Genomic DNA, 13093 nt, shown 5'->3' with positions numbered 1-13093 from the left:
TTCTATATAATGAGATTGTCATCCTACAGAACTGAAAATGCAGATGGTTAGAGGAGTGAACTTTAGGGCACATCTGCATTAGCTGTGTTAATTAGCATATGCAGCCAGGGAATTCCTAGCAATGCTACATCAGGAATTTTGTAGAAAATAGGTTGATATGTAAAACAGAAAATACCGGAGACCAGACTAAAATATACCAAGGGTTGAATATTTATACAAAAGGATGTTTAATATAAATGTTTTTATTAAGTAATAGTGACTATAAAACCATGATAATGTCTGTTTTGTGGCGTTAACAAAACTAAAGTATTGAGACGCAAACTTTTGTGAATGAGTTTCTGGGTTAAAGCATTGTAAGATCCTTTTATTTCAGGAAGATGGCAGATGTACTGATTTAAGTGTACGTGCTGAAATAACCAGGGTAGCCACTAAGAAAGGGAAGGAGGGGTGGCAGGGAGAGAAAACTTCTAAAGTAGAAGAACATAATGGAGTGAGAAAAAAAACCAACCCAAAGAAAGGCAGGAAAATGAGGAGGAAACAACAAAAATGGGAGATAAGTAGAAACCATATAATGAATAGTAGAAATAAATCTAAGTACATCATTAATCAAGGAAATGTAAATAGGCTCAACTTTTCAGTTAAAAGTAAAGATCATGAAATAGGATTCTTTTGTAAAAGCAGCTATAAGCCATTTTACAAAGTGTATCTCTAAAAAGATAAGAACAGAAAGGTGAAAAATACAGAAAAAGATATGCCAGGCAAATGGTATCTAAAAGAAAGCTGTCGTATTTAAATAACAGACAAAGTAGTCTTGAAGGAAAACATTACTAGAGATAAAGTCACTAGAGAACAGTAAACATTTCAATTCACTAAGGAAGATATAATTCTAATCATGTATGTTGCTAAATAATATAGCCTGAGAATATTAAACAAATTAAAAGAACTACAGAGAGAAATTGACAAATTAACCAGGTATTTTAAAACTATCAGGAGCAAAGCCAACGCAAGAGAAACTCATGATCATTTCCATCATTTTTTAATCCCTTATTATTGAATGCCTAAAATGATGGGAGATGGAGTTCTTTGAAAGAGATGGGAGCTGGCCCAAATTGTGTCATGCCCTAGACCTGGCTTTTCCTACTCAGGGCACTATTTCCTCACCCATCAATTATATATAACCATTCAGGCCTGGCCTTCTCAGAGGGCTATGTGTAAGTTGCACATTTTATTACCCTCAGGTCACTTTCTCCACTGCCCTCGTGTTTTTACAGTGCAATAGAAATACAGAATTTTCTACAGTGTGATAGGGAAGGCAACAAAACAAGATGTAAAATAAGTAACCATTTCTATACAAATATACTTTCTGTACACGTTCAGAATAAAATATGAAGAAGGATGGTTAGCAAATGTTAGAGTGGTAATCCTGAATAGCTGGGATTATGGATGATTTTGAGTTTTTTCCTTTTATTTTTTTCTATCTTTTAAAAAATGTGTCTTTATTTTTTCTATCTTTTATTGTGTACCAAAAGTGAACAACAAAAGTCCATTTATGGCATTCCTTGTAGAATTCCTGTTTGGCCAATTTGGAGTCCTACTGGAATAAGTTTGGTAGTATTTTAAGCTTTCAAATCTGATTGCATAAATGAAAGTGACATATACTTTCCCTTTTTAAACTTAAGTTTATAATGCACATGATATGTGCTCCTTCGTTACTATTCTCTACCATTGTGAAAGTATATGACAGAAGAGGCGGACAAGCCAATTGGGTAAGTTTTCCATGCAGATAATGATAATGGAACTAGAGAGAGAGAAAATTCAAAAACTGCTGTTGAAGTTTTCAGTCACTGAGGAATGTTTGTTTCTTAGGGCTGCCATAGCAAAGTACCACAAAGCTTAAAACAAGCCACCAGATATTTTGATAAGCCACCAAGTTTGTGGTATTTTGTTCTTCTCTCACAATTATGGAGGCTAGAAGTCCAAAACCCACAGGTGTGATCAGGGCCATGCTCCCTCTGAAGGTTCTAGGGAAGAATCCTTCCTTGCCTCTTACAACTTTTGTAGCCCCAGGCATTCCTTGGCTTGTAGTTGCATCACTCCAATCTCTTCACATGATCCTATTCCCCTTGTCTCCTCTGTATGTCCAAAACTTCTCTTTATGACAAATTATTGGATTTAGGGCCCACCTGAATCCAGTGTGATCTCATCTTAGCTTGACTACATCTGCAAAGACCCTATTTCCGAATAAAGTCACATTCACAGGTATTGGGGTTAGGACTTAAACATATCTTTTTGGGAAGCATAATATAACCCACAACCTGGAAATCAGTAAACCTAGTTGAAACAGCAGTATCTGTGAAAATAAGCATAGATACATAAGTCCTTAAAACTACCAGCATGAGTTACAGCAAGTCTAGCTGAAATGCAACAATTTAAAAAAAAAAAAAAAAAAAGCTTAGATCCATAAGTTTTTCTCAAAACTATATTCCCAGAATGAGTTTTGAACAGGTTACAGTAGTTTGAAGTATAGGAAGTGTAAGGCCAACTGGCCCGAGGCAGGGGAACACAATATTCACAGGTTGCATCAGACCGAAGACCACCCAGTTCCAGAAACTGCCTTGGAGACATTTCGGACCACCCAGTTCCAGGAACTGACCTGGAACCCAGCCCAGCCTTACCGCCTTTCGAGGGGCGGGACTAACGGTCCCCCAGGATACCCGAAAAGACCACCAAATAAGGAATACCCTGCGCCCTCCCAGATTCACCACACCCCTTTCCCTTTTTCCCCTATAAAATCTTGCCCGACCCTCGTCCCCGGGTGCGACTTCTCTGGCCCCTTTCTCTCGGACCAGTGAACCTCGCCCGGGAGCGCTCCCTAATAAAGCTCACTTGAAGCTTTCTGTTTCGCGGTGCCGTTTGTTAAGATCCGACCTTACAGGAAGGGATATAAGCATATGACATAGCTCTCACTGAAGGACTTTTATATGAGAATGAGGGACACAAATGTGTAGGCAATAAAAAATAACACCCACCCTTTTTCTGGGATCCGTGGGATGTGAAGCATGGGAAATGAGCAACATCAACTCTAGAGGCCTAAAGAGGAAGAGAAATCCTTAGAAAAAGTATGGCTAAATTAAGGCAGAAAATGGAGGTAAAACCTTTACTGTTGAGGTTTAGCACATTTGCAGTGTTTGTGATACAACTGGCATTTCCAAGGGCAAAATGAAATGTAGGCACAGACAGTATTACAGCGGAAGTGCAGGTTAATATGGTTGACTGTAAACGTTGTGCTGACAGGACCGGAAAGTGGGGCTTAAGAGGTCTCACAGTTCTGTTTGGCTTTCTGGTGTAAGGACTCTGGACCATTGCAGACAGTCATCCATCCTTTTCACATGTAACCAGAACCAATTTTTATTCTTCCTAACTTCATTTAGTGGAAACAGTGAAATGATTCCCTGGGTTGCTGAGTTAATTGGGAGATTCCAGTCTGATACATAATCCAGGAAGGAAATTGCCAGAGAAGCAAATTTTTTGAGATGATAGAGCTATACAGAATGTGGTCTTTGGGTAAACATGCAATCTCCATTTATCTCCCAGAGAAATCTGAAAGACAACTTTGTTTATCTCATTGCTATATGAAGAATAAATGTCTATCATTCTTCAATTCTTGAAAAGAAAACTGAACTCCTTACCACATTATTCAAGGTCTTTCATATTTTATTTGTTTTGTAGTTTTCTAATTTGATCTCACTAATTTAGAGCATGTACTTTATATGTCAACTAAACATAGATTGCTTAATGGTCCCAGAACTTGCTTTGCTCTTTTCCACATTAGCAACATTTCTTGTACCTTTTCCTCTGTTTGGAATGTCCATCCATTATAATTGTCAATTACCAGCTATCAAAATACATTCATCAAAGGCAAAGATCAGTTGTCACTCTTCCACTGAGCCTTTCCTATTCTTCTCTGCCTTTTTCCTCTCAGGAATCATAGGTTTTTGTATAATAACTACCAGTCACTGAGTCTTTTATAATGTGTCAATATTCACATCAAGTTTATGAAGTGTAGTCACTTATTTACATTTTACAGATGAGGAAATAGAATTTACATAGCTAGTAGTTAACCATTTTCATTTTTTTTTTTTTTTTTACAGATGAGGAAATAGAAGTTTACACAGTTAGGAATTAACCATTAGTTCTCAAACCATTATTGTAACAGAGCATCTTTAGAGATAAATTGGGAAGCTAAAGGCTATTTATTCCAATCCCTTTACAAGTGAACAGAGGCCAATAAAATGAAGCAATTGGACTCAGCAACTATAATTAGCAGGATGGATATGGCAGAGTACCAAATCAGTCAATCTTAACAGCTTGATAAGGACTGAGAAAAATGACACAGATTATGAAAGGAAAAACATAAAAATACATCCAGAATATGCTCTATATGTATAATAGACATTTAAAAGAGCCAGAAAAGAACAGTATATTGGGCTTCCCTGGTGGCGCAGTGGTTAGAAATTCGTCTGCCAGTGCAGGGCACACGGGTTCAAGCCCTGGTCGGGGGAGACCCCACGTGTCACAGAGCAACTAAGCCTGTGTGCCACAACTACTGAGGCTGCGAGCCACAACTACTGAAGCCTGTGCGCCTAGAGCCTGTGCTCCACAAGAGAAACTACCACAATGAGAAGCCCATGTACCGCAATGAAGAGTAGCCCCCGCTCGCTGCAACTAGAGAAAGCCTACGCACAGCAATGAAGACCCAATGCAGCCAGGAAAAAAAAAAAAAAAACAGTATAAGATTAAGTAGTCATTTAAAAATAATAGAAGAGGGCCTTCTGCTTCAGGAAGATTGAGTAGGTGTACTTTTCCTTATTTCTCTTGCTGAGAACAAATAAAAACTCTGAATATTTACAGAAAACAAACAAGACTTTGAAAGGTGGGCATGGTTGGAACCATGGGACCTAAGGAATAAAATCGTGGTTAGTTTTCTGGGTTTTCTTTTTGCCTTGTACATCTGAGACTCTTGGAGCTGAAGAAGCTGGCAACCCTGGAATGCCAATTGATGTAGAAAGAAAAAGCCTCAGAAAAAAGCCCGTTCTCTAACCAAAGAACAAGGAAAGGGACAGCCTAATAAGACAAAAAAATTTTAGATAATAGCTGCTCTACTCAAGCCAAACACCACAGAAAAGAGGGGCCCCACCCATACCAGCAAAGGCCGTATAAAGCCTCACCAGGCTGTAAAGGTGCTCCAACCCTACCTCTCCTTCACAGGGGTGGTTTCAGAAAAGGACGACTAAGGAGTTGGGACTTTTATCCCCACTGGGTGGTAATGAGACAGCACTCCCACCCATGGTGTCAGTGTAGACCCTTTGGGGAGCTAGGACTTCTACCCAGCAGTAATGAGGCACCTGCATCCCTCAACCTCTCTACTGGGTGGTCTCAGGGAGACCTACTGGAAAGTCAGTACTTTAACCACTGCCCAGTGTTAATGAGACCACACAAACCCCTGTAGTGTCAGTGGAGACCACCTGGGGGACGGTTATAATATATAGTCTTATCCATCCCAGAAATGGTGATTACCAGTGGATGCCTAAAGGGGAGTTGGAACTTCCATCCCTGTTCAGCAATAACAAGGAGGCCTTCCCCTCCTCAGGTGTCAAAGAAGGCTGAATTGGGAACCTAGACTTCTACCCACAGCTGGCAGAAACAAGGTCTTGTCTCCAGCTCTCTCAGCTATGACAGTATCAGAGGAAGCCAGCCCAAACTGAAGGTTTAAATAAGATCTAGTCTCATAATGCCCCAAATGTCCACACTTCAATAGAAAATTACAGGAAAACTAGAAAATTTCACAAAATGGGGAAAATCTCAACTTGAATAAAAATCAATATAGGCATCCCTTGGAGATATTGTGAGTTCAGTTCTAGACCACCGCAATAAAGCAAATATCACAGTAAAGTGAGTCACACGAATTTCTTGGTTTCTCAGTTCATATAAAAGTTATGTTTACACCATACTGTAGTCTGCTAAGTGTGCAACAGAATTATGCCTAAAAAATGTACATACCTTAGTTAAAAAATGCTGTCATCTGAGCCATCAGCAAGTTGTAGTAGTAACATCAAAGATCACTGATCACAGATCATCATAACAAATACAATATTAATGCAAATGTTTGAAATATTGCAAGAATTATCAAAATGTGACACAGAGACTTAAAGTGAGCAAATGCTGTTGGAAAAATGGCATTGATAGACTGGCTCAAGGCAGGGTTGCTACAGACATTCAATTTGTAAAAAATGCTATATCTGTGAAGCACAATAAAGTGAAGTCCAATAAAATGAAGATGTTTTGCTTTGAACCTAAAACTGCTCTAAAAAATAAATTCTATTAAAAATATCAATAGATGCCAACACAGATGACAGGTTAGAATGATCTGATGAAGATTGTAAAGCAAACATCATAAATATCCTTTAATGAGCAATTAAAAGCACATTTGAAACAAATGAGAAATAGAAAGTTTGAGCGAGAAATAGAAAACATGGGGCTTTCCTGGTGGTGTAGTGGTTAAGAATCCGCCTGCCAATGCAGGGGACATGGGTTCAAGCCCTGGTCCTGGAAGATTCCACATGCCACGGAGCAACTAAGCCTGTGCACCACAACTACTGAGCCTGCGCTCTAGAGCCTGTGAGCCACAACTAATGAGCCTGGGTGCCACAACTACTGAAGCCCGTATGCCTAGAACCCATGCTCTGCAACAAGAGAAGCCACCGCAATGTTAAGCCCGTGCACTGCAACAAAGAGTAGCCCCCGCTCTCCACAACTAGAGAAAGCCTGCACACAGCAATGAAGACCCAACCCAGCCAAAAATAAATAAATAAAATAAATACATTTATTAAAAAAAAAAATTCCCTTTAAAAAAAAAAAAGAAATAGAAAACAAAAAGAAGAACCAAATGGAAATTTTAGAATTGAAAGATACAATAATTGAGGGCTTCCCTGGTGGCGCAGTGGTTGAGAGTCTGCCTGCTAATGCAGGGGACATGGGTTCGAACCCTGGTCTGGGAGGATCCCACATGCCGCGGAGCAACTAGGCCCGTGAGCCATAACTACTGAGTCTGTGCGTCTGGAGCCTGTGCTCCACAACAAGAGAGGCCACGATAGTGAGAGGCCTGTGCACCACGATGAAGAGTGGCCCCTGCTTGCCACAACTAGAGAAAGCCATTGCACAGAAACGAAGACCCAACACAGCAAAAATAAATAAAAATAAATTAATAAACCCATACCCCCAACATCTTCTAAAAAAAAAGATACAATAATTGAAAATATAAAAAACAAAACAAAACTCAGTGGATGGGTTCAATAGCAGTGTGAAAGGTACAGAGGAAAGACTCAGTGAATTTGAAGACAGACAATGGAAATCATTCAGTTTGAAAGAGAAAATGAACTGAAAACAAAAACAGATCTAATATTTGTGTCACAGGGGTCCCACAGGGAGGGGGAAAAAGAGGGCAGGGCTAAATAAATAGTTGAAGAAATAATGGCTGAAAATGTACCCAGTATGGCAAAAGACATACATACAGATTCAAGAAGCTGAGAAAAACTCAAAGTGTTAAAAAAAAAAAAAAAAAAGATCCCAGCCAAGACACATTATAATCAAACTTCTGAAAACTAAAGAAAAAATCTTGAAAGCAAAAAGAGAAATGACACCTTATCTATAGGAGGAAACAATTTGAATGACAACAAATTTTTCATCAGAAATGGAGGAAGTGGCACAGCATTTTTCAAGTGGTGAAAGAAAAAGCAAAACTGTCCAACCCAGAGTTCTCTACCTAGTGAAAATATCCTTTAGGAATGTTTATTCAAATGTATAAATCCTAAATGTGTATGTACCAAACAACAGAGCTGTAGAATATGTAAAGCATAACTTGTAGAAATGGGTGTGATGTCACTGAGAATGGTGGAGTAGGGGGCTCCATGGATCCATCCCTCCAATGAAGCAATGATTAAGGTGGCAAAAATTGTCAGAATCAACTTTTCATAACTATTGAATCTAATTTAAAATTTACAAAAACGAAGGGAGTACTTAACGAAGAAAGAAGCTGCTAAATTTCAGTAGAAGGAATTGTGGCATTTGGCATACCAACCTACTAAATCGCACCTCAGAGGTGGCTGTGGGTATGGTGGCCTGCATTCCTCATGCAGCTTGTTGGTGCCATAGTGGACAATACAGACTTGTTCCCAAAGAATTGTGCTTATTTTGACCTGTTCGGTGGCTCCCTGAGTGATCAGCACAGGGACTTGCCTTTGTTTCTCCTCTCCCCTCTCAGAACTCTGTAAGGGTTGGAGTGGCCCCCTGGGAGGCTTTTGTCAAAAGTATTCAAAGGCATATACTACACACAGCTATCCATGAAAAAAAAATAATAGAGCAAGCAGCAGACAGACTGAAAAGCCTAGGAAGCAAGAGACTGGGGAAGAGATACATTTCAATATTTACTACAAAGCAAAACAGTGTGTTACTAGAATAATGATAGAGATAGATCAATGGAATAGAATGAGTCCCCAAATAAACCCATACATCTATGGTCAATTGATTTTCAACCAGAGTGCCAAGGCCATTCAATGGGGAAAGAACAGTCTCTTAAACAAATGGTGCTGTGCTGGGAAAATCAATGCAAAAGAATGATGTCAGACCTTTGCCTCACACCATATACAAAAATTAGCTCATAATGGATCAAAGACCTAAACATAAGAGCTAAAACTATAAAATCCAGAAGAAAACATAAGGGTAAATCTTCATGACTTTGGATTTGTAATGAACAGATTATGGTGGAAGTGATGGGATGAGACCTCTGAACCCAGATCATAAAAGGCACTGTGGTCTTTCTTGTATCACTTGCTCTTAGGGTAATCTATTAAGCCAGTCATTGGGGTAATCTATTAAGCCAGTCGTTAGGGCACTCAGGCAGCCCTGTGAGGCCCAGGTAACAAGGAACTGAAGCTTTCTGACAATAGCCAGCAAGGAACTACTAGAAACCATGTGAATGAGCCATCTACCTTGGAAGCAAATGTCCCAGTCCCAGTCAAGTCTGGCCAGCAGGTTGACTGCAACCTCACAAGACACCCTGACTTGGAATCACCCAGCTAAGCTATTTCCAGATTTGTGACCCTCAGAAACTGTTTCAGAGAATAGATGTCTGTTGTTTTAAGCTGCTACATTGTAAGGCAATTTGTTATGCAGAAATAGATAATACACTACCACACCATCCTGGCAAAGAATAGAATATTTATTCCCTAGAGAAAGTGAATCAGGGAAGCTTTAGACACAAGGCTATGAAGAAAAGCAGATGGCAGAGGCACCATGCTGAAATCAGGGGATTAAAAAAATAGTGGAATGTAAATCAACTATACTTTAATAAAAAATCATAAAAAAAATAAACGGGGGACTTCCCTGGTGGCGCAATGGTTAAGAATCCGCCTGCCAATGCAGGGGACACGGGTTCGAGTCCTGGTCCAGGAAGATCTCACAGAGCAACTAAGCCGGTGCACCACAACTACTGAGCCTGCACTCTAGAGCCTGCGAGCCACAACTACTGAGCCCGTGTGCCACAACTACTGAAGCCTACGCACCTAGAGCCTGTGCTCCGCAACAAGAGAAGCCATCAGCACTGCAACGAAGAGTAGCCCCCACTCGCCGCAACTAGAGAATGCCCACGCGAAGCAACGAAGACCCAATGCAGCCAAAAATAAATAAAGTTTTAAAAATAAATAAATAAAGAATAAATGGTGGGACCTCATCACTATTGGACCCTCAAAATTCTGGCAGTCAAGAGGTGAGAAGGCTCTTCTCTGGAGAAATGGAATAGCCTAGGAGAAAAGCTATAATGCTAACATTTTGGGGCTGACAAAGAAATGTCTGAAATCTATACTGAAGTTCACAAGTTGACAAGCCCTATCTATCTACCTATTGTTACTACATTAAATCCCCCCCCACCCCTCTTGAATTCTTTTGGCTGGTCTAATAATTTAATTGACTCAAGACAGGTTAACAGGAGAAAAAAAACCCAATTTACTTTATATGCATGAAGGTCTCATAGAAATGGAACCCCTGACAAAGGAACAATTATTTGTGAAGATTTAACAAAGGGCCTTGTGCTTGGCGGAGCAGACTAACGAAGCAGTAAAAAAGTTCGTTTATACAGCTTTCTTAGCCTTGAATTCCCTAACTCTGGTGATAAAGATGGTTTTTATTCTCTTGGTATAGGGAGGATAGTTTTACATGGGAGATTTATTTCCTGCTTTCTGGGGAAAGAAGGGGGTCAGAGTGTTTTCTATATCATTTTTCCCCACTAGCTGTTTCTCAAGTAACTTTAATTCAAAACAATCAACATGCCATTGTGACATTTCTTGGGGTGGCCTGTTTTGAAGCCCAGCAACAGTCATCTTTTTAGCGCATTATTAATAAATGATGAATGGACAGTATTAATCAACAAACTAGGGAAAGCCTAGCACTATGTAAATGTAAACCTAGTAATATGAAAGACAGATGAAAACAATAAAAAAAAAGAAGTAAGGAAATGAATACAGTTAAGGAACAGAAAAATACACACACAGGAAAAAGCCACCCAAAATCCCCCTACAATAGCACCAAGAGGTAAGAGGAGATCTTATATCCAGGAAACAATTAACATGTATATAAAAACTGCTCTTGGAAATTAAAAATAAAATACCTATTATTAAAGATTTAATAGCAGATATGGGAAAGAGCTGTGGAAATCACTCAGTTGTAGGGGGAAAAAAAGTTAAAAAATAAGGTAATAAAGGATGAGAAAGATAACAGATAAAATCAGGAATTTCAACATCCAGAAAGAGAAGGGTTCCAGAAAGAGAGAGTAGAAAACTGAATAGAGGAAAATTTCAGAAAATTTAAGATTTCTAGAAATATAGGTCACGATTCTTCGACATAAAGGGGTCCACTGAATACCCCATACAATGAACCAAAAAGACTCATACCAGAGCACACCTTTGTGAAGTTTCAGAAAACTAGGTGTGAAGAGAACCATTTAAGAATGCTTCTAAAGAGAAAGAACAACAATATACAAATCAAATTGTCATCATACTTTAAGATAAAAACTGTAAGCTAGAAGACAATGGTATAATTCTCTCAAAATTCTAAGGGAAAATTATATCCAACCTAAAATTCCAAACCTAGTTAAGCTATCATCCCAAAGAGGTTAGAATAAAGACGTTTTAGACTTGTAAGGGCCCCCAAATTTTATTCCAAATTAATCTCTCTCAAGGTGCTAATGGAGGATTTTTTTAAAAATTAAAATGTGAGACTAAATAAAGAAAAAAAGAAGACATAAGCTCCAGGAAACCCGTAATCCAACATAAGAGGTGAAGGAAATTCCCAAGATGGTCATGTGCTGGTTATTCATTTACTGTGTTTCAGTCCCACACTGAACCTTCTATATGGTTCTCTGTAATGCTGGGATTGGGACTCTGCACACTACAATTCCCAGGCTCCTTTGTCAGCTGGCTTCTTTTTATTTATTCACTGATAAATCGAACATACTCATTAATTAACTCTACAGTGGAGAAATCTTATGGACACCATTTAAACTATAAGTAATAAAACCTGGGACTTTCCTGGTGGTCCAGTGTTTAAGACTCTGCGCTCCCAATGCAGGGGGCACTGGTTCCATCCCTGGTCCGGGAACTAAGATCTGGCGGGCGGGGGGTGGGGGGAGGAAGTTAACATTACCAGTAATGGAACATATTGACATTGCGTGTCTCCTGATAAAATAAACCAAGAAGAGCGTAGCATCATTTATGGGATTTTCCTCCCCAAAATGTATAAATGATCAGGACACATCAGGTAAACCCAAATTGAAGAACATTATACAAAATAACTAATCTGTACTCTTTGAAAATGTGAAGATTGTGAACAGGTGGAATAAACAGAAAACAAATAGTAAGGTGGCAGATTTAAACCCAAATATTTTAGTAGTTTCACTGTAGAGGAGAGTGTCTATACTTGAGGGTCTGGGACAGATAAAACCAAGCATCTCGTAATAAATTACTTTGCAATCTTCCTTCTTGCTTTAAAAACATGTTCAACTTGCATTCTAAACCATAGTAAAAGTGCCTATTTTAACATAACCCGTTAATGTTGTTTAGCATATAGTAGATTAAAAAAAATTCTGTCAACCTTCAAATAAAATTGATGCCCCATAAAGATACCCTCTTTTATCATTTTACAAAAGCCTAACAGAGGTTAATTTCTGTTACGCAGATACAAGCCTGGTCTCCCAAACAGGTGACACACATTCACATATACACAACACCCAGTCACACCTGCGGTCACAACTCAGCATCTTCAGCAAGCTCTGCCCCGCCCTCTTCCTCACCTGAGTGCAGAGACGCACGCGCTCACACACACTCTTCAAGATCGTGATTTCTTCTCTGTCGCCTCTTCAATACAGTCCAGAAAGAGAAGATTAGGTCCCACCTTCACTCTTACCCTGAGCGCTGCGCGGATCGAGGCCTGGACTCACCCGACGGACAAAGATGAAAAGTGTGTCATCCCCTCTGCATTCCGAGGGCGAACTAGAACCTCAAGAAATCTCCCGGGCCCGGCGGGTTGGGTCACGGGGGTCAGGACCAGCTGAAAAGAATCAGTTCGCTTGCACCCTGGCCGATTGGCTGCTTTTCTGGCGTGAACTACGTTTCCCAGAGGCTCTGCGACTCGGAGCTGCTTAAGAGGCGAATTTGCGGTCTCGCCTTTTGCTTACGGGCGATAACTGAGCTGACAGAGATGGGTAGGACTGGCAACTCCAGCAGGTATGCCGGCTCCATCTGCGAACTGCTTGGCGTCCGGGGCTTGCGGTTCTGATTGGTGCAGAGAGGCGGTGGATGAGCGCAAACCTAGCTTCCGCGCTGAGAGGAATCGGGGGCCCGTTTTCAGCCTCTGGACTACATTTCCCAGAGAAATCCGCAGGCCCACGCTATGTCCCGCGGTATTTCGCTGCTGAGTTTTGCACAGTGGTGGGGCCGTTGGCTCCGCGGAGTTAGCTGCTGAGGGGCGTTTGGAACCCGGTGCA

This window comes from Globicephala melas, chromosome 19 (assembly GCF_963455315.2).
Source record: "Globicephala melas chromosome 19, mGloMel1.2, whole genome shotgun sequence".
Classification (NCBI taxonomy): domain Eukaryota; kingdom Metazoa; phylum Chordata; class Mammalia; order Artiodactyla; family Delphinidae; genus Globicephala; species Globicephala melas.
Note: the sequence above shows the minus strand (reverse complement) of the source record.